The sequence below is a fragment of the Numida meleagris genome, chromosome 14, assembly GCF_002078875.1.
Source record: "Numida meleagris isolate 19003 breed g44 Domestic line chromosome 14, NumMel1.0, whole genome shotgun sequence".
In the NCBI taxonomy this organism is placed as follows: domain Eukaryota; kingdom Metazoa; phylum Chordata; class Aves; order Galliformes; family Numididae; genus Numida; species Numida meleagris.
Genome location: NC_034422.1, coordinates 1,934,963 through 1,961,848, shown reverse-complemented (window position 1 = coordinate 1,961,848; position 26,886 = coordinate 1,934,963). Strand labels below are relative to the sequence as shown.

General features: G+C 49.5%; 1 protein-coding gene across 22 annotated transcripts in view; it reads left to right on the top strand.

Moving 5' to 3' along the window:
- Positions 1–26,886, top strand: part of FBRSL1 (fibrosin like 1) — a 431,679-nt gene that overhangs the window by 129,088 nt on the left and 275,705 nt on the right. The window contains exon 1 of one of the 22 annotated variants that reach the window (XM_021412377.1): positions 16,275–16,454. The exons of the other annotated variants lie outside the window; for them this stretch is intronic. The gene's annotated coding sequence lies outside the window, so the exon portion shown is untranslated. Of the gene's footprint in view, positions 1–16,274; positions 16,455–26,886 lie in introns of those variants that run through there. 22 annotated transcript variants of the gene reach the window in all.

Sequence of the window (26,886 nt, the reverse complement as noted above, 5' to 3'; positions counted from 1 at the left end):
GAGCGCAGCTTCAGATGTTTGAAGAATGATTACCAGGAAGCGGAACAGTTGCGGCAAGCTGGGATTGTGGGGGAGGGACGTTGATGTTTAGATATCAATGGCTTTTATTTACGCTGCAGTGGGACGTTGTCCTGCAAGAGGCGGGTGCTGCTCGCAGCGAGCTGCACAGTGCATGCAGGGACCTGCATGGAGCTGCTGGAGCTCGACCTCGCCGTGCCTGGTGTGAGGGTGGCAGGCAGGGTTAGCATGGTGCTGGATCCGTCCCTCATCCCTCCGGAGATATTTAAATATTTAAATGTTGGTGTGTGGCCATGAAACAATACTTTTGTTTTATAATTTAAGCTCAGATTTCAGGGAAGAAAGAACTTGCCTGCACCATCACAGTGTGGTTTCTGCTGGATAGATTGATCCTCAGAGGCAAACTAGATTAATACTGGGAGGAGACGGATTTAGAATTTGCCCTTCTCTGTGGTTTCTATAAACTGAGGAATACTTCTGAGCTCTTTGTTGCTCTAGCAATTTTCTCGCTGTTGGATGATGACCCTTTCAATAAGTGGTCATCCACATTGAATTTTTCTGTTTCAGAGCTTAAAAAACAGTTATTTTATTGACTATAGAATTCCCATACCATCGCTCGACCTCCCTGTCGGTTTTCATTGGAGACTATACAGAGATTTCAGCTAATGCCAAAAGAAGCCATTCACCTTTTAAGCTTGCTTTTCCCTGGCTCGTAATCTACATCTGAGTGAAATATGAAGCATTGCTTATCTCTTATCTCTGAAGCCTCAGTGAGTGCTGGGCTGCGCGTGCTCTGCCTGACGGCAGCGGTGCTGCTCTGCCGCTCAGGAGCTTTACAGGTGGGAACTTGGAGGCAAAGCAGGCGTACTGCCTTTACTGTGAAGGTGATACTCACTCTGTCCTTGCCAGACACGTACATGTGGAACATGTTTTGTATGAGTAAGAAGCTAATAGGTGTTGGTAGGGTGTTGTGTTTGCTCGCCCTTGCAGGTCACTCCTCGTGAGCTGTACTTGAGTGCTGAAACAAGTTCAAGCCTCTAAAAGCAGAGCAGGGTTGGGTTCTTGAGAGCCAGCCTGGGGCACGTGTCCAGACTGTGTTCTGAAAGAGCGCTCTCCATGAGGAGAGAAGTCCGTGTTAGTTGTAATTCCAGACCATTTTGTATTTGCATGTTTGCAGTAAAGTTACCATCTTTTGTTAACTTATGTTTGCCGTCACATACTGCATTATAAGCCTCCTTGGGGCAGTAAAGCCTTCAGAAATGAGAATGGATAGAAACTCAATGCAAATCCAAACAAGAAAAAAGTGCTACATATTATTTAGAATTAGCATTTGATGTCTCATGGAATATTTGTTCCCATTTTTGTTGGCCTTTTGCTGAAAATGTGCTGTGCTCTGGGGACAGAGCACAGGAAACTCACTTGGAGTTGTGTGCGACGGAGTAGGAGTGAAGGAGGGAGAAAATCTTCCTCATCCAAAGGAATTAAGAAAGTTTCTGCTAAACAATGGCTTTAAAATGTAGTCTACCGAATTGAAATGACTTTATAGCTAATTTTCAGGCAGGTGTTCCAAAATGTCATGTGCCGAATGTCTCTTTAAAATTAAATTCATTTTCCTCTACTGCGTAATAGAGCTGCTGTAAATACATGGCAAAGGTAAGGACCCCGAACAAGGCTTTTTCAAATGACTGGAAGTTGTTATTTGTGTGCAGTTGTGGCTTTGGGGTCTTTCCCCAAGAAAGAAATGTTTCTTCCCAAATTTCTACTGGATGAGCTGCCCGCACAACACAGAGCGCTTCCTGGCTGCTGCTGGCGCTTTCTGCCCATAGTTCCTGGGGGCTGCTGGGGCTGGGGGCTGTGTGATCCCCAGCCCTTCCACATGTTGGGCTTTTCCAATAGTTTGAATTTTTAATATGTATTAGATTTCCGCGTAAGTGATCTTGTGCGGCTTCTTCAAGGCATAAAAGAGGAGAGGTTAAATTGCAAATGAAGTATATTGGACTTCAAAACACGAAGATAAATACGTATTTAAGTTGAAGTTTAAATGAATAGTTCCAGTGGATATGTTCTGCTGGGTTCAGAGGGTAATTTTTGTTAGCCTTAATGTATTCTGTTCTTGCTGTGCAGATCTCATTAGCTGTAGCGGCGCTGGAAGGAGTGGGGCTCTGCCAGTTGTGCAGGCAAAGCACGGAAGGCAGAGGGAAACCACATTCAATGTTGTTCTGTTCTTAGCCCGCATTTTGTCATTAAGCTTCATTCGTCTGAGTCCTGTCCACTTGCTGATGTGCTCCTTCAGGGACATGACAAGTGCTTCATTCTGTGTGCTTCAGAAACAGGGGTGCCAGTAGGAAGCATGGGCTCTCCAAATCCAGATATGCTGTACAGAAGTAGAACCTGACGTTTCCCTTTTTTCTTTATGACCTCTCTTGAGCTAATGGATAAGTGGTGCATGAAGAAAATATGTAATAGCTAAACTTGTTTTGTCTTTTTTTGTCATTTTTTTCCCCTAAATGTATCTTCAAAGGATGTGGCCATCCCCTTTTGTTCCTGTGCAACTTGACATGTCCAATTTCGCTCCTCACAGAAGTAATAGACTTAGCACAGATCCATTTGTGCTCTTTTAAGAGGCCCTGTTTTGAAAACACATCTTCTAGAAAGGCAGTTTTTCAAGTACCCAGATTGCTGGGTACTTCTACAGCAAAGCACATCTTCTGAACATCCTGCATTATTCTAATGTTAATCACAACCATTTGCAAGTCAGCACAATTACGGAGCTGTAACACAAAACGGGAATTAGGCCCCGTGTCTTCATTTTTAAGCAGTCATAAACTGTCTTAAAAAGATAAGCCAATGAATAACTCCAGTTTCTATGTAGAGATGAGAAACAGAAGTCGTGTATGCTGGTTATTGAGTTACTAAACCTAATGTTGAGATTCACAATATTGCCCTGAAAATAGATTATGCTTCAGCACTGCATTTCTGTACTTGCCCCCTGGGTCAGTAACTTTCAACGCCTTCAATTCCTGCAGTTATGATAGCTGCTTAAAAATGCTTTTTTAAAGGAGGAAAATCTAGATTTTTCATCACATGGCTCCAGGGGGTTGAATTTGAGAAAAATCTTCTAAATATCAGAAGACTGCCAACTCTCTTGAGTTAATGAATGTGTTCTCCCATCACAATAGTTGTGCTTCATTTTGCATTATAATGTTGTCTAACAGCAAGTGGCACTTCTGATTCTTTTGTAATTTTCAAGCAAAACACTGTTTGAAAAATAAACATACTGAGAGTTTCCTAAAACTAATGTCATCAGCAAGAGGGGACTGCATAGCTCAGTCTGCTTTTGGTGGCCGGTGGGCTGAGCAGTGGCACAGGACGGGTCGTGTGAAGGGAGGAGAGCGTTTCCCCTTGATCTCAGCCCTCCTGAGAGACACGCTGGCACGCGTGAAAGGTTCACTTGGGACCTATTGCTGTGATTGCTATATGCATCTATATTGTGTAAGTGGGGACCATTTCAGGCCATAAATTCATGTAGGTGTAGCAGTGAAGCTACAGTGGAGCAGCTTAATTGGGATATGATCACTGTTTTTAGGCTAAGATAGAATTGCTTGTTCGGAGAAACTTTCATAGTTCAAGAGAAAGTGTCATTAATGAGTGTGCTTGCTCTCACCTCTTCTTGTGTGCTGTGAGCTTTATCTGCTCTGTGCTCGGTGCAGCACAAATTGTTGGTAATAACCAACTAGCACAGAATTCAACTTCTGTCATTGATTTCCTGGTTTTCTGTAGAAAAGTTGAGGATTATTTTTGCTTTGTTATGGGTGGGAAAACTGAAGGTGGGCTCATGGTAAATGCTGATTAATTGCAGGCATTCAGCAAGCTAGGGAGGGTTAGGAACAGAGCCCAGCTCTGCGCTGTTCTGCTACCCTAACTGAGGGGATGCACCTCCTCGCTGCTGTTGAAGCCTGCATTACAATTTGGAGATAACTTTCAAGAGGGAAACCACGGGAGAGCAGGCAGCCACACAGCGGTATCTGAGTTTGTTCCTACACGTTGGCGATAACTGCTGGTAGTTAGATAGCACGGCAGGAAAACTGCGGGTAAACGTTGATTCATGGTTTTAAGGGTATCTGCTGTGGGAGTGGAGGAGGTACTGAAGTTGTGCTGTGTGTGGGAGGGATATTAAGGAGCCAACTTGTCAGGGTGTAAATTCCTGCCAGAATGCAAAGAACACCCGAAGTGGAGGCTCGCATTATGGTTCAGTTCCCATGGTGCGTCGGTGGGACAGCAGAGATGATGCAAACCTAGCACTGAGGTTGTGTGATGGAGAGGAACTAGAAAGGAAACCACAAAGCCTGCTCTCATTGCAGATGAGGGCAGCAGCAGCAGTGAAGATTCGTGTCCTGGAGAAGGCCTCGGCCATAATAGGTGTGCAGAGGGGCTCTGTCTGCAGGTCAGGGCGCTGGACGTGGTGTGCTGGTGGTAAAGCCGATCCAAAACATATGAGTTGTGTCAAAAATTTGCATGTAATCTACTAAACTTGCTTGGGATAGAACTTGTAGAAAGAAAGGGGAACCGGTGCGTAAAACAAAACAGCAAAGCCCCAGACACAAAACTAGCAGCTGTCGGTAAACCTTGCGCTTACATTTTAGACTCTGCTGTGTTGTAGGGCACATCAGCAGCACATCCCACTTGGAGAGAGCAGACAGCCCAGGCACTCTGTAAGCACTGCCATTGGCATGCAGTTGTTTCATAATATCTGTTGGTGACTTAACTAAATATTTATGGTGCAAGCCACAAGCCGACCAAGCCAGTCAGGCCCCGTCTGGAAGAGCTGAAAATACGACAGCATGAGTAAGTGCCATTTGAGAGTATCAAAGAGCTATAATAATGTGGATAGCATTACATTAGAAAACCAAGGTGGGAGGATTACATGAAAGCAAAACACACAGACAGGCCCCAAGGGGAGACCATCTACCACAAAGGATAATTTCCTACGGGATTCAGACCCAAGAGCACATTCCTCTGAGGCTGCTTTAAAGCATCCAGGCAAGACATCTGAAGAGAGAGAAAAATTCATAATGCTTTTTTTAAACAACTGTGTAGCTGGAGCAGATGCAGCGGTGCCTGGTCTGCAGCTCTATCTGGACTCCTACATGTTTTCCTCCCTGTGATCTCTTTCTCAACCTAAGAAGTCTCTTTTTATTTTTCTCCTGGGAGAGAAGGAGGGAAATGTCTTTTATCTGTGCTTTGGTTTTGCTGTATAGCCGTGCTGCAGTCAGATCCAGGCTGCTCCCTGGGAATTGCTTGGACTGGGCAGGACGGCGTGGCCGTGTTATCACGGCTTTTGCCACAACACCAGCAGACTTCTGAAAGGGTGCTTGCTGCTTAATTCTGGTGCTTCACAGACCCACGTGCAAAACCAATATTTTGATCTTCCTTTCTTTTTATTTTTTTCCCCCCAAGTTAGCTGTCTTGGATAGGTGTTGTTTACAGCCCTTTCCCCCAGACACCCTTTGGAGCAGCTGAATCCCACGCAGGGCTGTGTATGTGCCTGTACACGCACCATACAAGTACGTGAGCACACGCAGCGTTGGACATGGCAGGTTCAGACTCCTGGTAGAGCCAGAGTGCTGCTTTGCCCTTGGCGTCTGTGTATGGCCAGGAAGGGAAGGATTTTCTCTGTTTCCCCCATGGTTGACAGTGGAAATGCAGCAGGAAGGTGAAATGCAGAGGTGCTGAGTGGGTTAGGAGTGGGTGCAGACGGGTGTGCATGCAGCACGTGGGGTTGGCAGGAGATGGCAGGGTTTGTGTGCATGGGTTTCTGCACAGAGGAAAGCTGCGGTCTGCCAGCGCAGCCTCGGGCCTCTGGGAACATGAAGGCCTTGGTCATAGGGAATGTGCTGTGGAGGGAGCAACAGTGTTTTTAAAAAAAAAAAAGTCCCTCTGTGTGACAGTAAAATATTCAGAGAAATGTGCGCTCATTATGCAGCAGGCATCCTGAAACAAGGCACTGGCACCTTTATAATACAGAAAGCGAAGCAAGATGTTTGGAGGAGACAGATAGACAGCTGGTTTGTGCCCAGCTCGTGCTTGTACGTAATCCATCACTGCCAGCCCTGCACGCCAGTGGCAGCTCGCAGCGCTGCCTTCCTGGCACAGCCCAGCGGCAGCTGCGGGCGGCTGGGGGCTGCGCGGGGCTGGGGACCTCCCCTGGCTGGAGAGGCACTGGGTGGGCTGGGCAGCGAGCTCTGGGGCTGCTGCAGCCCTGCAGGAGGAGGAAGTTGGGTGTATTTCTCTGGTGGTGAGTTGGCAGCAGCGTGCTGGGAAACCTGTGCTGGGAGAGAGGTGGATGCTGGAAGGCTGGCTTGGGGCTGGAGGCTGCGTTAGAAGCTCTGCTCAGAAGCGTCTGCTGGTCCTTGCACCAAGCCTGGGCAATAAAAGTCCCTTCTGACAATAGCATGGATGTTGGCAGGCCCTGCTGCCCCCTGGTAGGGATGGCAGAGCAGTTTATGGGGCTGTGCAGTCTGCATGAGAACACGCAGCTTTGCCATGAGTCTTTGTAGTTTCAGTGAGGCCACAGCTGAAGAATGGCAGGTAGATATTCAGTCAGCTGCTGCATGGGTGCACCTGAATGCGGCCCTGAGGGTTTTCAGGGTGGGTTTTGTTTTCCTGCAGGCCATTGTGCACTGTGCTTCAGAGCGCGCTGAAGTCGGTAGGACGGTGCCTGTTGATTCAGTGGATTTGGAATCAGGCCAAGCATCACTTCAGTGCGGATTTCGTGCATTTTCCTTAAAATCACAGCTATTGCAACGTATGTTCAGGCTCACTAACAGCCAACAGGGAAACATCCCCTTTTCCCCATATTCTTTAATGATTTACAAGCTGGTGCTGATCTGGGGCTTTGAACAGGATAGGATTGGTCATGTGGTGGTAACTTCAAGTATCTGGTATCAAAAGATACAGCTTTTGTAAAATACTAGCAAAGATGTTACAAAATCGTGTAATTAAAACCCCATTACAAGCCCGAAAGGCAAAGCAGAGAACCACAGCAAGGGCTGTGTGATTCTGTGACCTCATTCCTCCTTCTCGGCTTTTAGGTCCTGACTTAACTCAGCCCAGCAGTGCTCCCTGCCCGCCTTGCAGCAGGTGGGTAAGGCACTCGGGGAGTTACTGTGTGCACTGGCCAAGCTGTGCTGACTTCAGTACAACTATCGAAGAATGTGGGGCGTGCTTGTTTCCAAAGCAGCCGTCTCTGGGATGTGGGGTTTGATTTTTTTCCCCGTGACTCTCCTCCCCGACGTGCTGTTCCACAAATGTTGCCCAATCCCACTCAGCGTCAGTGATTTTTGTGCATGTTATTTAAGCGTGTTTATGACAGCTTCTCCTGGTTCGGGAAGAAAGTTGGTAATAACACATCCTGGTAAAACTCGACACAAACAAGAGATTCTGCAAGAAGTCTTGCTCAAAAGACAGTAAAAAAATGGAAAGGCCACAATAGAGTGTCTTTTCCTTTGACAGCAATTGTTTTGCTCTATGTATTATCTTACACAACACAACCACACCACCCGCTGCTACGGCTTTTGAAAAAACAAAGCTGTGCATCCATGAGCCAAGAGGAACCAGGATGATTCCAAACGCTACAATTTGTAGAGGAAATGACTTGTTCCGTTGGGCTACGTGATTCCAAATGAGCTCCTCGGAGCCTGCAGCACTCCGGACTCGAGCTGTGGGTGACGCCTGGTACCAGCGGGTGTCCCCAGGCTGCTGCAACAAGTGACACGGCCGCTGGGTGCCAGGATTGGCCTACAGGCTGTGCCCTGCTAGACACAGGCGTGGGATGTCAGGAGGGAACACCGGGACAGCTCTGCCAGCCCCTGTCCCTGCCCTGAGGCACGCTGCCTGGCCGGCAGTTACAGGGACCGACATCCCCACGGGTGCAAACAAAACGGAGTTATGACAAAACCGCGGTGCTTGGTCTCCCCAGTTGTTTAACTCAAGGGCAGATGTGTGAATGAGTTGGTTAGGGCATCCTTTGCATTGTTACTTTTCATTTTAGCAGTTAAAGGCACCTCGGTTCCCAGGGCTTTGGCTGGAAACCTCTCCCACACACACGCTTATCGCACTTCCTCCCTCCTTCTCACTTCTCATCCACTGCGACACAGCAGCGTCACCTTCACGCCTGCGCAGCGGTTGATGCCAGCAGGGCACCGGCAGCCCCGTGTTCCTGGGGGTGGGCTCCCCTTGGGGTGGGCTCCCCTTGGGGTGGGCTCCCCTTGGGGTGGGCTCCCGGTGCCCCCACGCAGGGGATGTGCTGTAACCCAACCGGCGCTGCCCTTCCTTTCCTCTCCGAGTGCTACGCTCATGTTTCTGTTGGAAGAGGTTTTCGGGTTCTGAGGGTAATGGATGTTAGCAGATCCCTGGGCGTGAAAATAAAAGTCGCGAAGGAACGTAGGTGAGATGCGCTGCGAGCTCGGCTTGCGCTTCGTGGATCTTTTTTTAATAGCAAAAAAAAAAAAAAAAAGTGACATCAGCTCTGCTGCAGGCATGAATTAAAGATGAGAACTTAATAAAACTCGTTGGAGGGGAGAGGCGGGAAGGCAAGGAGAGCCGGAGCGGCGACGTTTCTATTTTTAAGCAGACAGCACCACCTCTGCTCCGGCGCCGGAGCTGGCGGCGCGCGGTGCGGGGAGCGCTGCCCTCTGCCGGAGCGCGGCGCTGCGGGGCTGTGGAGCGCGGGGCTGTGGAGCGCGGGGCTGTGGAGCGCGGGGCTGTGGAGCGCGGGGCTGTGGAGCGCGGGGCTGTGGAGCGCGGGGCTGTGGAGCGCGGGTCCGGGCCGCTCGGCCGCCGCTGCGTGTGCTCGCGAGGGAGAACGCGCGTTTGCGTTTGTGGTGTTGGCACGTGGAAGGTAAGAGTCTGGGCGCGAGCAGGGCGCGCGTAACGTCGTGCTCGGCGCGGAAAGAAGCGGTAACAAGGGGATGGGGTAGGAAGGAGCCTGCGGGAGCCGCGATCCGTTTGAGGGGAGCGGAGCCTGCTGCGGCCCTGCCCTCGCTCGGGACCCGGGCTGGGCCTGCGCGGCCTCGCCGCCTCAGTCCTGCGGCCCGGGTTGCGCTTGGAGGCACCAGTGGGAGAGCTGCTCCCGGAGCTGTGAATCCAGGTAAACGCGTCAGCTCAAGCGTACACGGTTTCAGCTGTTTGCTTATCTGCTCCGTGCGTCTTCAGCAATTTCAGCGACAGGGACTGCGTCTCACCTAATTAAAATAATGTGTCTGTGCATCTGGAGCAAAAAGGAGTTTGATGCGTCTTGTCGGCTGTCATCACAAAAGAGTGCTTTAAAAGCCGAATAGACAGAGCGATTGTGGAAATCAGAGCTAAGAGAGAACCCAGCTCAAGAAATGCAGTCGGTGTCACATGCTGTGTGTGCCCCTTGAGATAGAAGGCGCAGCACAGCACCCTGATGTTATCTGGCAGCAAGGAGCGGTATCGATGAATTCTGAAGGAAAAGCTGGCAGGGCAGGAGGGAAATAATCCTTGTGACTATGAAACAAGGCAGAAATCCCAGAGGAGCCATCAAGCCAGTGTCCTAGGCTTTGCCATGCTGGCACTGCTCGGCTTTGGCAGGCAGAACTTCTTCCTCTGATTGTCCTCAAGATCTCTGTGCTTGTTCTGCTTGCACTCGTGGGTGGGAAGGCAGTTTTAGTTAAGGTGGAACAAATATTTGTTCTCTTGGAGCCCTTGCCACAGCTGCTGCTTTGCAGGAAGGTGGTGGTTTCAGTTAGAAGCGAGTCCTGCAAACATGGTTGCTTTTATGATTTGCACCTCCTGGGCTGTGGTTTGGGTTGGAATGAATCTAAAATCTCAGAGGTGAAGTTCACCAAAAGCGTTAAGTTTTGGCTGTCTAAAGTTATGAATTATTCATTTCTTTCTCCCAGCGCTGTGAAATTACCACCCAGCCTCCTGCCCTGCGCTCTGAGCAGATTTCTTAGTAAATCTGGCTGTCATTTCAGGAGTGCAGCAATCCTTGGACCTGTCTTCAGATGTGATTTTGGACCAACTGCAGAGCTCAGTCACATCCTCTGCAATATCTGTGAATTTAGACGCAAGTTTTTGGTGCCTAATTCAAATAATTTATTGAACTGACAGGGACATCCCTACCTGCTCCTCTTTACAGCCAGAAACAGTAGGCCTGCGTGATTGGAAATGACTCTGGTCAGTGCAGAGAGCTGCTACCCCGAGAGCTAACGATGATTACATGTTGGATTGACTGTTGGAGTGCCGGGTGCGCTTGGCAGGGAGGCAGGGTGGGTTTGGGCACGGCAGTGGTGTGTTTTCATCATATGTATGCCCCTGGAGGCTTCTTGGTGTGTCGTCAGCTGGATACGTTTTGTGGGCTGGGACCACTGCTTGTGTTTAGGCGTAGCACTTTCAGTTTTGGATCCAGAAATTCGCCAAGTGCCCTTCTGGTCGTTGAAGGGATAGAGAAATGTGCTGCAGACAAAGCACGGGTTGAGATGCCGTGAACACAGGATTTCTGTAACTGCCTTCCTTTAGAAGTGGGCAGTTGAAGTGGTGTTTTTTGGAGCTGCCTTTTAATCCTCTCCAGTTTCTTCCTGCCTTCCCATCCAAGCACTCTTTCCTGAGGGCTTTTACTTCTGAAGTAGGACTTAGAGATTCAAGTCAAACTGGTATAATTCCACCCCTTCCAGGCAGCAAATGTGAATCAGAAAAGCGAGATGAAAAACAAAACTGAGGAGCCCTGTTTCATAATAACACGAGGCTTATTTCTTAGTAATGTTTGGTGCATTGAGAAGGCAGGGTGCAGAGAATGCGGTCAGAGGGACGGGATGCTTTGTCCAGAGCCAGGATTCATCAGTGCAAGGCGGAGTTGTGCTGGGTTGGAAGAAGGCACATGCTAGGACCAGCCCTGCTGGCACGGTGTGCTGGGGTGCTGCGTGTCCAGCAGGGGGGCACGGCACTGCGGGCAGTGCTACTGCAGCAGCAGGGCAGAGAGCAGAGCAACAGCGGAGCTGGGGCTGCTGGTGCGGGCAATGCTTCTGCTGGCAGTGCTGGTACCCAGGTGGAGATCGGTGCCCTGTGATGGGAACGTGCAATCTGAAGGTTTTTAACAAATGGATTTGGTTCCTACAGACTTCTCATGTGGAAAAGCAGCGCATTTCTTTCTTAACACCTTGGTGAAAGGGGATACATTTCAGGGGATTGGGCCATTAGCTCCGAGGACGTGGTTAGTTGACAAATCAAAGGAAACCCAGCTGAGAGAAATGACTTGCAGTCTCAGCACGGCTCTCAAACGTGAAGCAAGATCTGTAAAATGACTCCTCTTGTTAATTTGCCTCGTTAGCAAGACGGGGGGCTGTCCGTGACGCAGAGTTCCTTTCTGCCATTCCCCTCATTGGTAATTTCTAAATAGAAGAAATGAAACTCCCTCCGTACAGTTTTCAAAGGCAGCAGTCCCAATTGTATTTCTTGTCTCTGCATGGAAGAACAGCCTCGTGTCCCGTTGGGTGGGAGGTAACAGATCACAAAGCAACACACAGTTGCTCTTTTAGCAGCATTTCGCTGCGGGGTTCCCCTGTTCCATGTTCCGTACCTTACCAGCAGCCATAGGTGAATGGGAAGTAGGTCTTGAAAAGAATCTATCTTGATGTGAGCGTGATATGATTTTAAACAACTGTCTTATTGACCAGAGCGAGTAAGACTTGTCGTTTTTCAGTAGACCAATGAGAACTTGCCTATTTAGGAATCCTGCAGATGGCAAATGTTCCTGTGCACAGCGAAGTCTGCTGGGCCAAGGCGGCCGTGGCTGGAGTGCTGAGTTTGTGCAGTCGCGTGCTGTTTTCAGAATATGTTTTTATTTTCCCGTGGCACCTGTTCTTTCAGTGCCTGGGATTTCACTGTAGTGGGTTCTGCGTGCAGAGGGGCTGGGTCTGCCCCTCAGGATGCTGTTGGTGGCTGTTGCCAAACATGAGTCATGGGTTACTACAGCGCTGAACTCTGGAAAGGTTTCCTTCCCTCCAAAAGTAAAAAATCACTTTCTACAACCGTCATAAGTTTTAATTAAAACGTGCACATAATGATTTTGGGATTGAATGCAATTTCGTTTGCTGTTTAAATCGAGAAATAAAATTATTTCCATCAGGCTTTTAGTTCGAGATTTGTAACTACTGGATCATTTCCTTTTTCATCCGTTTCTGAGTTTTAAAATGGTTTATGGACTTTAGTGAAATCATCTAGAAATGGATTTCATGCAGAATAGTTAATAAACGAACAGCAGAGCCATGTAGTGAAATGAGCCTGGTTTGCATCTCAAGCAGCACAAATTTAAATAAAACGCAGGGTTTTGCATAACAGCGTTTGTTCTTCGTGTCAGCGGTGTTTTTTGAGCCACCTCCGATATCCCTCATTTTTCACAGGGATATCTTTGGCAGCAAGGAGGATTTTCAGGGGCTGATTTGAGGTACATAATTGGAGCACTAAGACTATGCACACAAAGTGTCACTTAATGGATGAGGCTCATTTAATTGTAGGCTGCTCAGAAATAACCCAAGAAACACTTCACTGGTAGCTAATGCAGAGGTGTAATTAGACTTCTACATAAGTGTAATTAGGCTGATTGCATAGAAAGAAAGAGAGTTCATAAGGTTTTTAAATGTGTGCGGAGTCATTTTCTCAACTGTCTTTTCTCTCAGCTTCTGCCGTGTCTGCGCTGGACTTGAATAAATGAAATGAGTGCGTTGTTCTGTGGCTGCCGCTCAGCTGGAGCCGCCCAGCCTGCGGGCTGTGCAGTGCTGGACTGCGGGCTGTGCAGTGCTGGGCTGAGGGCTGTGCAGTGCTGGGCTGAGGGCTGTGCAGTGCTGGGCTGAGGGCTGGGGTTTGCTGGCTGTGCAGTGACCCACCGGACGGGGGGGGGGTGCGCTCCAGCCCCCCAAGTGCTGGCATTTGTGCACCCTGGCTCCATTTTTTGGCAGTCCTCACTGAGAAAGCAGTGGTGAATTCAGCAGAGGGAATGAGGCTGAAGCCTGGCCCTCAGCAGAGCTGCTGCAGGTGAGTAGGGAAGCTCAGTGCTGGGTTAGGCAAGTTCATCCCTCCAGCTCTCGTGCTGGTGGCTGTGTGTGATTGCAGCCTACCTGGGAGCGCTGCGGTCCCTCTGTGTGCCCTGTGTTACATCGGAATGGCCATGGGCTTTGTGCTGCCACTGGTACGAGGTTGGTCTCTTCTTCAAGGGTGGATGAGAGGAGTACCAGGTATGAGCGCAAGGACAGCTGGGGTGGGAGCTGTGTGCAGCCTGGGGAGGGATGTGCAGAAACCCAGGCAGGGGTGCAGGAGGCATGCAGTGTGGGAAGGAGGGTGGGAAGAGGAATTTCCCATCCCCATGTGCCTTTTGTGTTTGCTTCTGGGAGTTCTGCTTCCCTTGCTAGGTGGGCTTGGTAAACACTTAAGAAACGGTTATGCTTTATAAGCACAAGGCTCCTGAGCAAATCCTTAGTGTTGGTGGCTTTCAGAGGGCTTCTGTCTCCAGATCTTCATCATGGGTGGTGGGGAGGAATACAGAAACAGTGTCCTGCACTGCTGCTGCAGGCTGCTCAGGACCCTTGCCAAGAGGAGAAGATCCCCTTGGGTGAGCTGTGTTGATGAGAAGTTGCCCAGCAGCTCAAGCCAGCCCAGCTTCGGGCTCAGCTGGGTGTTTGATCAGGAGAAGTGGCCGCCATTGCTATTGCTGAGCAGGGCTCTGGGCAGCAGGGCCCGAAGCTGCAGCACTGTTAATGAAGTAACTCTTCTCAACCTAACGAGGCAACTCACTGTGTGGTGTGAACGGTGGCTGCGCACCGCCTTGTTTCTTCCCCATCCACCCTCCACTGGGGAAAAACAGGATATTCTTTTCCCTTGGGAAATAGTGGGTGTTTGACCCTCACCCTTCTCCTTGTCGTAGAGGCCCTGGGTGGCACTGCGTGGAGGAGCTGCACGGTGGGTTCGCAAGAGGAGCCCTGAAATACAGCTCCCGCAGCCCTGAGCACAACGGAGCTGGCTCCAGCGCAGGCTCCCGCGGTGCGAGGATTAAAGCTGCCTAGGAGAGTGACAAATCTGTTTTGTTGCAGCTTCTGAGATTTCCAAGTTTGTTTTGGTTCAGTGTTGCAACAAAAGGAAAAGCTTTTGAATGTTGTTTGCAGCATAAGCATGTGTTGAAACACCTCATTTTGGGCAGCACCAGTGAGGCTCAGCCAAGCAGCTTTCAGAGCTTAAAATGGCTGAAGACAGCTTTCTGCTGGGAGAGAAGAGCATGTGTGAGTGCAAATTGCATTTTATTTGCCTTTCCTTTTACTTTAACGTAACTCTTGCCATCAGGGAAAATAATGTTCTCGCTTTGTTGGCAAAAAAAATTGCCACCAAGCAACCACCTCCTGAAAGAGTTTGCTCCCTATTGCTGTGCAGGGCGCGTTTATTGCACTCTCTGAGCCTGGTTTTGTGCAAGCCCTGTGCTGGCACTGTGACAGACAAGCACTCCTGCCCCTTTCCAGCTGGCTTCCTGCCTGCTGCTCCTGTACGGCTGGACAAGTGCGCGTTAGGATGGCAGAGAGCTGGATTTGTTGTACTGCTTTTATTTTGGCCAGGCTGTTCTCACCCCACCAGCACCCAGGCGTGCACAGCCGCTTTGCTGGGTGCGGGAGGGACTTGATGGGGTTCTTGATATGAACAAACATCTGCAGAACAGAGGATTTAGAGGAGGAGATGGTGACTGTGTGTGTCCAACCCGCACACCCCTGTGTGCTGCCTGGAGCTCTTACCCAGCTGCAGCCGTTCCTGAGAGCTGAGCCCATTGCAGGGGGTGTGATTGCAGGGTTGGTATCAGGGGATTAGTTAAGCAGTGCTCCTCTGCTGTGTTGTTTATGGATGAAACTGCCTGCAAATTTTCAACGGTACATTATAGAGGTTTTAGACTTCAGGCTCTACAAGCGAGAATAAATCATGACTTCTTCAATTAAAATCAATAATGATGCAAGTTAAAGAAAAGCTTTAACAGTGAGTGGGTGGTCTAGTTGGTAAATTGGTTGTCTTGGGGGTGCAGGTGAATGTGCGTGGCAGTAACTCCATCGCTGAATAATCCGTGTGATGGCTGGATGGGGCTGTGAGCAACCTGGGATAGAGGCAGGTGTCCCTGCCTGTAGCAGGGGCTTGGGACTAGATGATCTTAAAGGTCTCTTCCAACCCAAACCATTCCGTGATTCTGTGGGAGATGCTATCACCTTTCTTAGCATGACTGTTCTTGTGGACCACTAACATCTATCCAAGGCTGCTGGAAAACATCGGGTAATTGGTTAGAGAGATGTCAAAGCAATGTATTAGGAAGCAGTTTACTAATCTGCGCCAAGTGGATTGGAAGAGTTGGCAGACTGTGTAGGAGGAGGAAGAGTTCATAATTTCCATGTCTGAGTAAAGTCAAAGTCCACACAAGTTCAACAACAACAATCGAAAGGATCAACATCATGCTGGCATTGGTGCTACTGTAGTTTGAATACATGACCAGACCCAAGATAGTATTGTTTTTGTGGTACAACTGAACAAAGTTCTGGATACTTCACATTTGCTAATTGTTTTCAACTGTGGAAAAGACCACAAAGTAACTGGGATACTGTGGATCAAGTGGGTTAATGTTACACCAGCAGTGATAAGATAGGAGGCTGAAAAGTCCCTGAGTCTTTACCTTCCTTATCTCTTATCACTCTTCTTAATAGTTATAGTTTTAAATTAAATAACCTCTCATATCATAAAATAATTTACAGTTTATTGGTGCATGATACAATTTTGCTTCCTATTTGTTGTCATTTATTGAGCTTTGCAAAACGTCAAAGGTCACTCGTTTATTTTGTCCCTGTAGCACGAGGGCTTTTTAGATCACGAGTAAGAACATTACCCCTTAAAAGAGGCTGATTTTTGCCTTCCTGATCAAGAATTATAAGAGAATAAGTGAGAGGAGAGGACTTCGGCTCTCACAGGAGGAATGAGAAGGCAGAAGCAATTTGTGCAGGGTCCGGCTCCTTTCCCTGCTGCTTTAAGAGCTCGCTCCTTACCTCTGTTTCCTCCTCTGCAAAAGAGAAAGAAGACTCAGCCATGTGCTTTCCTCCTATCTCCTAGTTAAACATTTTTAAAGATTGAGGGGATGGCAAGATCTAGGTGTTAATTATTAACCTGTCCCAGCAACTGTCCCGCACTGCAGCTTTCACTTACCCGGTTTTCATACATTTTCCTTTGTTGGCTTTGATCATTTCTCGGTCTCGTTGTACCGAAGCACAAAGCGTGCCGTGTAGCAGGAAGCGCGGGGCTGCGTCGGCCAGAGGAAGGCGTGGGGCTGCGGGCACGGCGGGGAGCGCTGCGCTGGGGCTCACGGGGAGCTGCTCTGCTGCGCGGCGTCCGCCCTCCCTTCAAGCCTGGTAAGCGCGCGTTACTGACGTGCCGGCTGTGTCTCACTGACTAGGCAGTAGAAATGAACGCTCTCCTCCTTGAAAAAAGGATTAGCCTCCCCGTAATTAAGATCTCCGAGACTTCCGAAGGAATAACATATAAACCGCATTTCTGAGTCCTCTAGCGATTTGGGAATCACGTTAGTATGGATGAAGGAATGCCGTGTGATGCAGGGCGTTGCTGGGGGTGCGGGGCGACGGCTGTGCTGTGCGGCGCTGAGTATCAGCGGTGCTGATGAGAGTACCGCGGCTTGCAGAACGCCGAGGTGACGGATGGAGCAAGAGTTCTGATGCTCAGCTGCTGTAGCGTGCAGCAGATGGCTGGCTCCCCCTCCGGTTCCGCGCTTCAGTTGGGTACGTTCTCATGACTACCTGCGATCCTTCATCCGTTCCCATTCTTTTGAGCGCGAGAAGAAAAATAATGTGCGAATCCATGGCAGTCTGTGCAAGGGGAAGCGCTTCGCAGTAACGAGAAGCTGTGATCAGAAATAAGACGTCAGCTTCTGACTGCAGTTCTTTGCCTGCCGCAGTTTGGTGTTTCGGGACCTGGGAGTCGTGTCCCTCAGGTGGCTGCAAAGTGAGCAACTGAATGCTGCTGCTTTGATAGCCTCAGGTGACGTGCGGGCTCAGAATGCTTTTCTTGGCCTTCTTCAAATGATCCCAGCAACACCGTGAGACATAACGCTCTTGGAAGGGATCCTTTCTTCCATATCTGTACTCATTGCAGTTTCTCCGAAATTTATTCCGAATTTTGCTACAGAATTTCTCATGCATTTTCTGCTTTTATTTCCTTCATGAGAAATTCAATTTGCTGCAGTAAAATAATCTTAGTGCTGAAATAATAGATATATTAAAGTATGAATTACCTTGGTGGTAATAAAGGACAGGCTTTATTGCTTGCTTATCATGGAGGGTTGGTGTTTATGAGTTTGCCGAGTCGTGAGTGCATTGCATTAGAGCTAAATTTAACGTGGCTAGGTAGCAGCAGCTTACGTAGATCATCCGTGAGGGCAGTGCACGCTTATATGGCAGTGAGTTAAATAAAAAAATAAAAAAGTGCTTTCATAGTTCTTCTCAGCAGAGAAGTTGTCGATAGTATTGAAAGAACAGATGAGTAGCTTTTAAAAAAAGGTTTTAATACTAATATATAAAAAGAAGGGGAAAAAAAAAGGCAGCTAATCAATAGAAGAGTTCTTTCAGATGGGGATGTTCCCAGCCGAGGGGGCAGGCAGCAGGGCAGGCTGTTCTCCTGGGGCAGCACCCTCATGTCTGTGGGGCTTGGTTACGAGGAGGAATGGCCTGAGAAGCCCCAGCATGTGTGCTAAGCTGAGCTGGAGAAGGCTTCTGGTCGGAGAGGAATAACATTGCTCTTTTAAAATACACATCCTGCCTCAATTTGGAGTAATTTCTGCATGTAGTCCCGCTGTAAAAATGATGACAAGGAGTGGCCAGGCTGCATTTCTGCTTCACCCTGAGGAATGGGCGCTCGGCTGCGTGCAGCAGCGTAGCAGGGAAGGAAGGCGTCTTTTCAGCTTGTAAGAAAAAGACTGATTACGTTTGGTGATGGCACAGAAGTGAGCTCTGTGCTCTCAAAACCTCACAAATGCCACTGCAGCAATTAGGGTAATGCTGATTAAAATCAGTCTCCATCTCTGAATACAAGCGGATGCTGCTGCTTCGAGATCATCCAGCTCAGAATGAAGCGTTGTCAGTATCAGATGACAGACCTGCACGTCTCTGTTCTTAGGTCGGGTGGCAAGCGCTGGGTGTCAGGTACACGTGTCGCAGCCGGCAGCGTTCTGCAGGGGACGGCTCCAGAGCTGGGGCTTTGCTTCCAAGGGCGGGCAAGGAGGAAGCCAGTCAGAGAGCGTGAGCAGTGTGGCTTTAACTGGAGTCACGCACCTTGATGGAGCAGAGGTAAAAAGGAGGAGACCGTATGGTGTAACCTTTATTTTTGATAGGCTTCCTGATAAGCCGTCGCTTTGATAAGCAGTGCAGCTCCATCGATTGAGCTTCCAGGGCGCAGTTGCTCTGCGATAAGTGTGCTTAGTGTCTGCCATAAAGTCCTGCCGTGACCGTTGGGGCGGGTGCGGCTGTGCGCTCCGGCTGCTGCGGGGCTGCAGCGTCCGTCTGTCCTGCAGGAGCCGGGTAAGTGCAGCGTCCTTGCCAAACGTCAGACACTGAGATCATCTGAATACGATGGCCAGCCCCAGCTACACAGAGCAGCTGGGTAATGCTGGCTGTGCAGTGTGCCCTGCGCCGGAGACACGGCGCTGCCCCTGCCCAAGGTCTGTAGAAGAGAAACCCCTCCGTCTTCACGCTGTGGCAGAAAGGAAATAACTCATTTACTAACAAAGAGAACCATGTTGTATTTGTTGATGTTCTGTTCCTGCTTGAGCGGAGCAGTTTGTTCTGAAACTCGAGATATATTCTTTCTGATTAAAATCGGAAGACGCTCTATTATTTCTATAACCACGTTAAAGTCTTGCAATTTGAACAAATTAGTTTTCATTTTGCATGCCAGACACAGTGATTTATAGAGCAAAATGGGCTTTTGCATCTGTTTTGTCTCTTGATTCATTAAATTTTGATTGAAGAAAGTTTTTGAAATAGAGTGTAAAAGCTTTTCCCATCCTGAGTGAAGCATTTCTCGCTTGTTTTCTGCGGTCTCTGGTTCAGTTGGTTTTTTTCCCCTGTGTGCATATTGCAAGAAATCTTCAGTTCCCTTTGCTGCTTTTGAACGTTCAGCTGGAGGGAGCTGAGTGGAGGTGCCGTGTGGTGGAGCTGCATTGCTGGGAGCTTTGGAGGCACTGGGTGCATGGGGTGCGAGCGCCGCTTCTCTGCTCCAGCATAAGGAGTGGCAGAATTTGGAATCGCGTTGAGGCGGTGGGCAGTGGCAGGAAGAATTGCACTGGGTTGGCTGATGCTTCCATCCAGCTGAGGTGGCTTTGGGGTTTATTTTCTGGAGGAGCTACAAAGTGAAGCTACAAAGCTCCTGAGCCCATCCTGCTTTGTGACACATGGGTGAGAAGCCCAGGACCGTCCCGGCAGTGCTGCTCTGCACAGTGCTGCTCAGCACAGCAGGGCCAGGGCTGGGAGGGCCGGGTGAGATGGAGCTTAAACTGCAGAGAGCACTGAAATGTTCTCCGTGGGGATGGCTGTAGCTGGGGATTTTAATTGCTGAAATTACCTTGTCAGGATGCCTTATCAGCTGCTGTTCTAGTGATTGTTTGGTTTAGATAAGAACTGGAGTGTGATAAATCCTCGATAACAGTTGAGAGATTACAGCTCTTTTGAAACTGCTGGCACTTGCTGGGGCTCAGCGAGCTGCTGAGGAGCTGCGACTGAATTTAGGCCACAGCAATTTTTTTCTTCACTTCTTTCGCTTCCTCCTGGGCCTCTGGGAGCAGTTTCGAGACGCAGACCGTGCTGCTCAGGGCAAGAAGAGCAGCAGCGAGGTATCCACGCACCCCTCCCAGCAGCGGCAGGGCAGAGTGGGCTTGTATTGTTGAGTTTGTTTTTTGCATATAGAGGTTATAGCAGGGGCCTGGGGAGCAGCTCCTGCTGCAGTGGCTGGGACATGAGCAGGGCTGTGCAAACTGGCGGGGTGCCTCCGTAAGGCTTGGATGAAAAGTAGCCAGCAGCAGAGCTGCGTGGCTGTGGGTTGGTTCTGCCATGCTCCTACAAAATGAGGCACTTGGCAGCTTTCTCGCATCTGAAAGGCTGTGCCCTGTAGGATTTCTGAAATATGCAGATTGTTTTCATGAGGAAGCTGAGAACCGTAGATAACTCAACTGAGCAACGGGGGCAATACTGAAATTGTCGAGCCCTGGTTACAAAGTGGGGATTCGGGGGGCTGAAAAAATAAATTTCCATGGTGGAAACCCTCTGTAGTGCTCTTTGCATTTGGATTTCTGGTCATACTCAGTAGGCTCAATAGCAGAGCAGCACATCCCAGCATCTCTTGTGTACAGGAGCCTTCAAGCTGTCCAGAAGGCTGGGCTTCCAAGCACTAGGAAATAAGCATGGGGAAGAAGTGCCTGTTGCCGTAATTACATGCCTTGTGTACTAATTATATTTACCGAATGTAGTATCTGATATAATATCAGATATCTGCAGAGACTCAGGATGTCGGAGTGGTTGTGTGCTCCAGTTGGCACAAGTGCCCATACGTTCTACAAAGTCCACAACAAAACTTTGGACCACGTCAGTTTGCCTATCTGGGATATGTAAATAATTGCAACACAGAGTACTGGGGAGGCTGTACTCTGCAATAACCAGACTTTGCTTTGTTGATGGCTGTTTTGGTTCTTTTTCCCTGTTTTTAACCTGAAATGCTTTGTTTTTCCTGTAATATGGGAAGAAACGTTTCTGTTAGTTGTCTTCCTGAGCGCATGCTAGAGTGTGCTTGCAGCTTCCGAAAGGCATCATCTAAAAGCACCAGTAAGAGAAACGAGCAGTTAAAGGCTGGTAGTTCTGTGCGTTGGTCATATCCCAAAATGTCGGATTTATGAGATCACCGTGAGCTAAAACGGCGTTGTTTATACGTGGGTGATAGCCTATCTGTGGCAGGGTTTTACTGGGGCAGCGTCTGCATTGGGGCTCTGGTGCCTGTCCAAGAATAGATTAATTCTGAGATAGGGAAGATTAGCTTTCTGATGCAATGACAGCTTGTTGGGTTTGTGTGTTATTTGGGTGCTCCAGTGGAGTTGTTCTCAGAGACGCGATGTAAACCATGGCTGGTCCTCAGTGAGATGGCACAGCAGTTGCACAGGGCAAAGTTAAAAAGGATCAGGCTGTTTTGGGGAATACTGGAGTGAGGCGTGGGGCGGCTGCATGATTTCTGTGGGGTCGTGCAGGAGCCTTGCGACAGAGCTGGTAAGCAGAAGATCAACCACTGCAGAAATACAACTCTAAACTATTCCAGGTATCAAACATAATCAAATGAACAAATAAGCTACCCAGCAACCGAGACACTTAATGAGCACTGGATTAGATTCTTCTTAATTGTGTTCAGGCACTCGTGGGCTGTATTTTCACGTCTGAGACAATACTCTTTGTTTTTTCCTTCTTAGTGAAAGCTCAACATTTGTTTTGTTCCAGCCAATTTCAGAGCTCAGAGGGTGATGCCAAATTACCACGTGCCTCACAGCAAAACAAAGTGCTGCCTGCATTGCCTTTCTCAGGGATAACGTGGAAATACCCCAGGCTCCCTCCAGCCACACTCCAACTGGAGCTTTAACGCTCCCTTAGTGTCACTGCACCAGCATCCCTTGGAGCAGCGTGGGCTCAGACTGGCGAGGAGCCGGGGTGCTGCAGCACAGGAGCCAGCTGGGGGCAGCGGGCAGCTCAGCGCTTGGTGGGAGCTCCCTGCTGGGGGCTGAGAGCCGTCTGTGCCAGCCCTCCCCCAGCTGCGTGGCTTTGCAGAGCGCCTGGGGCTGCAGGCTCGCTGGTTGCTGGCTAAGATGATCCAGGCTCCTGGAGGGCATTCGCAGGGGACTGCGCAGAACTCAGAGGTTTCGCTTTTTACCCTCAAGTTTTCATTTTGAAACTGAGCTCCATTTCAGGTGGTGCTGAAAGTGAAACTCAGCTTATTCGTCTGGGCTGGAACAGTTACCAGAAGAACATGTCTCAAGCCTTGAATACCTCACATGCAGAGCAGTAGGGTAGAGAAGACAGATGATAGATTGTTCTCCTGGTTTTTGAGAAGCATCTGAGTAGTGGTGCTCCAGCAGCACGACCCGGATGTCCACTGCTGCTATCTGGGCATTTTGACTCAGGACTCTTAGAAGGGGACATCAGCTTAGTATTTCTTTCATGACATTCTGCTTTAGAAATGAGGAGGTAAACCGTTGGCGGGGGGGGGGGGAAGGCAAACTTCAAGCTACCACACACAGCTGGTGTTTCTAATAAGACACAGATGTGCATTGGGATCTCTCCCATCTCCTGCACCGTTTAAATGTAGATAAATAGAACTTAATCAGCTATAAATAACAGCGTGTCGTGCCTGTGGATCACTGGCTTTCCCTGGGACTCCCACCAGACTTGGGTTAAGCTTAATTACTTCAGCCTGCTACAAGCAGCAGTGCGATCAGCTGCTGGGACTGCATGGGGGGAGGGAGGGAGCGTGGAGGAGCAAGCCAGCGTCCATAGTGACGTGATGGCCAGGCGTCCTGCGTGGTGTTCTGGGACCAACGGGGTTGTTTTGTGCCCTGGTTTGAATTCAGGGCGCTGGGGTTTCCCAGTTGTGTTGGTATGAGTTGAGTACTTTTTTCCACAGTGATGTATGCGTTCTGTAAAGATTTTGGTTGTCAGTCTCACAGTGAGCGCTGGTGAGGAAGATATTACCTAGACATTTCTCCCTGTTAGCTTCTGCTCTTGCATCATGATAAAACATAAGTGGTTGTTGTCATTGGCATGGCCATTTCATGGCTGCAGTAGACTGGAGCTCTCTGTGCTGTACTGGAGATTGAATGTGCAGCAGCTCGCCCTGCCCGGTGTCCCTGCTGCCATCCCTGTGACATCAAGAGCAGGCGTCAGGGGTGCAGTGAACACCTATTTGCCTTTTCCCCTTTCTCTTGCAGGCTGTGCTACCTTCCTGGAATCACAGTTGCTGAGTGTGCATGGGGCAGGGTCAGTGCCCGGGGCTGGGGCAGGCACAGAGCTCTGGCCGTGGCGCTGCCGCCATTCCCGCACGCAGTCCCCGCGCATCTGATTCCCCCGCTGCAGGCCAGGCTCAGAAGATGAGGAGTATTTATTTATAAGCCGTCTGTACAGATGTTTTCATTGTGGTTTGCGGTGCATTGGTGCCACTTAGTGGGGGGAGAATTGAATTGACAGCTTGAACAGTGCAGGGGAAAATGAGGCGAGGCGGGCTGTGGGTTCCAGCCCCCACTCCTGCCGGTAGCTCTGCAGTCCGACTGCGAGACCCAGCCTGTGCCAGGCGCAGAGCAGCTCCGGGATGGGACACGGCTGTAAGCAGAGCCCTGTGCTGACCACAGCCCTGGCAGCACTGAGCTGCGCTGCGAGCACTGCTGAGTATGGGGCTGAATTGGCTGGCTTTCTTGATAGAAAACATTAATCCGGTCACACCTTGTGCTGGGCAAGGCTTTGGGAGCCTTAAAACTGTTCTCTCTCTGTGTTATGATTTCTGCTGGTTTAGATGTAATGGGAAGGATCATGGAGTGGGGTGGTGTCAGCTCTGATCCCAGCCAATCTGTATGGAATATTAGCAGCACTTTGTGGGAGAAAGAGAAAAGTCCTGTGCTGCAGTATTTGAATGCAACCCATCTGCCCAAAATAAAGGCTTATGGTTGGGTAATGGCACCTGGAAAGAGACGTAGGTGTCTGTTGCTTGCTGAATGCAATTGGCAGAAGGCATTGGCCATCCCAGCAATGTGTTTGCTTGGCAAGGGTTGTGCTGTGCTTGCTGAGCCAGTGACCCAGGGAACACGAACCTGGTTTTGCAGCTGCTCCGTTTGGGGAGCTGCTCCTAATTCTAGTGCAATTTCTAGTCATGGAGCAGTTATGCTTTCAGTCCTTAAGAAAACATACCCCAACAAGGATGGGGCTTACTGGCCTTCCCCATCCCCGCTCCATCTTTCATCTAGCGAGTCCCATTGCCTTCAGCAGGAAAAGCCGTGTGTGGCGGAGGCCAGCGGGGCCCAGCTGCTCGGGCATGCCCTGCAGCCCCACGCAGGTCGGTTTGCATGCTGCTGGCTCACACAGCACAGAGCTGGCAGCTGGCACGGGCGCGCGTCCCGGTGTCAGCCCACATGCAGCCCTGCCCCTGCTGCCCTCAGTGGCGATGTGACTCACGTCCCCTGCCTGGGGCTCGGACCCTTCTATCTGCTGCGCTCTCACCAGAGGGCACTGCACAGCGTGTTGCAGCCTAATAAATAACCCCTTAACCTGCTTAGCTGCTTTATGCTCAGTGGCATGTTTTACAATGTTACCTGGAGTCCTTGGATGCTGGTTCCCATGGCAACCTGATATAGCATTTTTATTCTTTATTACTCTCAGTGTTTTATTGCTGCCTTGTTCAAATGCGCTGTCATCTTTATTTTGCCTTGGTGTGTGTGTGCGTGTGTGTGAGTCACAGATCTGCTTCTAAAAATTATATTATTAAACAGTTTAGTGAATTTGGAGAAAGGGCGACGGTCTGTCACTGTCGATTTAATACTACATGGAGAAGCACGGCACGAATAGAAAGAAACTAGAAAGCAAAAATAAACCAAGAGCTGAGACGTGGATCAATACAGCCAGCCGAAGGTGTTTGGTGGCTCTGCACATAGCTGGGTACAAGCCAGCGGGAAGAGAAATACTGCTTCTGTGGGGGAACTTTCTAGTTTTAAGGGGAGGGCGTGCTGACGGTGTCCTGGTGTTCCTAGGGAGCAGGTTTTGGCCGCAGGCACCACGCGAGCAGGGACCCACGTGGTTTGGAGCTGGGGCTGGAAACATTTACAGAAGGAGCTGCGTGGCCCACTGGGGAACAGCCAGAACTTAAGCTGGTGATGTGAATCCTTATGTTTCTATAAGGGGATTTCAGTCTTGCTGTGGATGACTTGTCATTCCGTTGTTTGCACCACATTGGTGATATGAATCCTGTGGCTGGCATGCCGGGTGCAGCCTGGGACAGGGGCTGCTCGGGACCAGCTAACTGCAGCCTGCCCCAGCCATGGGGTGCTTCCACAGGGCGGGGACCATGCTTCTGGGAACGGTGAAGCCAGCAGGGCTAAGGGTGCTGGGGCCTCGTGCATGCAGGAGCCAGCAGGCACGTGCTGGATGAGTGTCTGTGTGCACACGCTGGGAGCAGTGCTGCTCTCCGCAACTCCCCTGGATGTTCATTCATCTTCCTTCCCCACCCAAGTACCGGGGCCTGCTATAAAAACGTGTTCTTCCCCTGCTCCTCCACCTAGATCACTCCCTCCTGCCCACAGCTCTGCAGCTGAGCGCGGCACTGGGACGCCCGCGTCCCCTGGGCAGAGGGTGCTGGGAGCACTGGGGGTAGGGCTGCCTCTTCAGGCTTGATTTCCTGTATTCAAGGAACAGAGAAGCATCATTTGGAAAGGTGTAAATTCTCTAGGACAGCATACAGAATGTTACAGCCTGCGCTAGGATCCTTCATTATGTCTTGTGCCCTCAGCAGGGAGGATTCTGCAGCCTTTCCGAAGGACACTAAACCAGAGACTCAGATGCTCTGGAGCATGCGTGTCCTTCCAGAAGAGTCTGAAAAATTCTTCCTTTTTTTTCCCCTTAATTCTTTCAGTATTCCTCTGTTTTGTGGTGATGTTTAGTGACAGGGCAGGTTTGGCCGAGGTGCTTGGTCAGGGAAATTTCTTCCAAATGCTCAAAGTCTCCGTGTTCATCTCCAAAACCCGAAGCTCCCAAAACAAACACAAACCCGTCTGTAACTGGAATTCAGCCCTTGCTTGGGAGCTGTGGTGAAAAGAAAGAGAGGAAGAGTTGGAAGTTCAAGAGAATAAATGTATTAGTGCACGGACGGGCTCTTAATGGGGAGTACAGATGGGAAGTGTAGGAAGAGATTACTTTAGCTAAATCATAGGCTCCTTAATGACCTGAAATTCAAAAGCAGCATAAAGAAATCGGAGAATAGGTCGAAGTATTCTGAACAACTGGCTTAGATGGCTAGCAGGGTTGTTTTGGCCACGTTGGCAGGCTGGTGATCAGGAGCCTTTGGGCATTTCGTGAAGCCTCGGTGGCCCCGAGAGCTTTCCTCTCACCCCTCTGCACAGGGAACCCCGCTGTGTGGTGGTGGCAACAGGCCTGCTTCTCCCTGAAACTTGTTTTTCCCCGTATCCTTGGATTGTTGTGGATGTAACATGGCCCAAACTGCAAAATACTCTTGTCTTCTTTCTTTACTTGAATGTTTTCTCTTTTCATACTTTGCATCTCACTAACATTGCAACCATCTCTAATTGAAATATTGCTGTTTCTGCATGAAGTGCTGAAGTACGGGGCCGGGAAGGGCTGTGGTCCCTTGGCAACTCTTCATATCTGCCTTCCAGTCCGGGTGCGTGAAGACTTATTAAAAAGAAAAAAAAAAAAGACAAATGAAGACCAAGTTCTTCAGAAGGGAAATGGAGACTGTAAGTGGTGTCTGGGGTGACATCAACATTTGGATCCCCCCTCTTTCAGTCTGAAATCAGGCTTAGGAAGGAGATGAAATAGCGTCCAGGAGTTTTCATGACAGGAAGAGTCTTCAGACATCAGAGGACTCTTTAATTATAGGCAGAGTGATTTATTCAGTGGTCGGCATCTGTATCTCATTAAAATATGAAATCCTTCACTGTTTCTCCTTTAAGTATGAAGGAATCCCTGTTTTATCTCTTTTGGCTTAGCAGAGCCATATTTTATGTCGGACCTCTGCGGCGTACCTTTC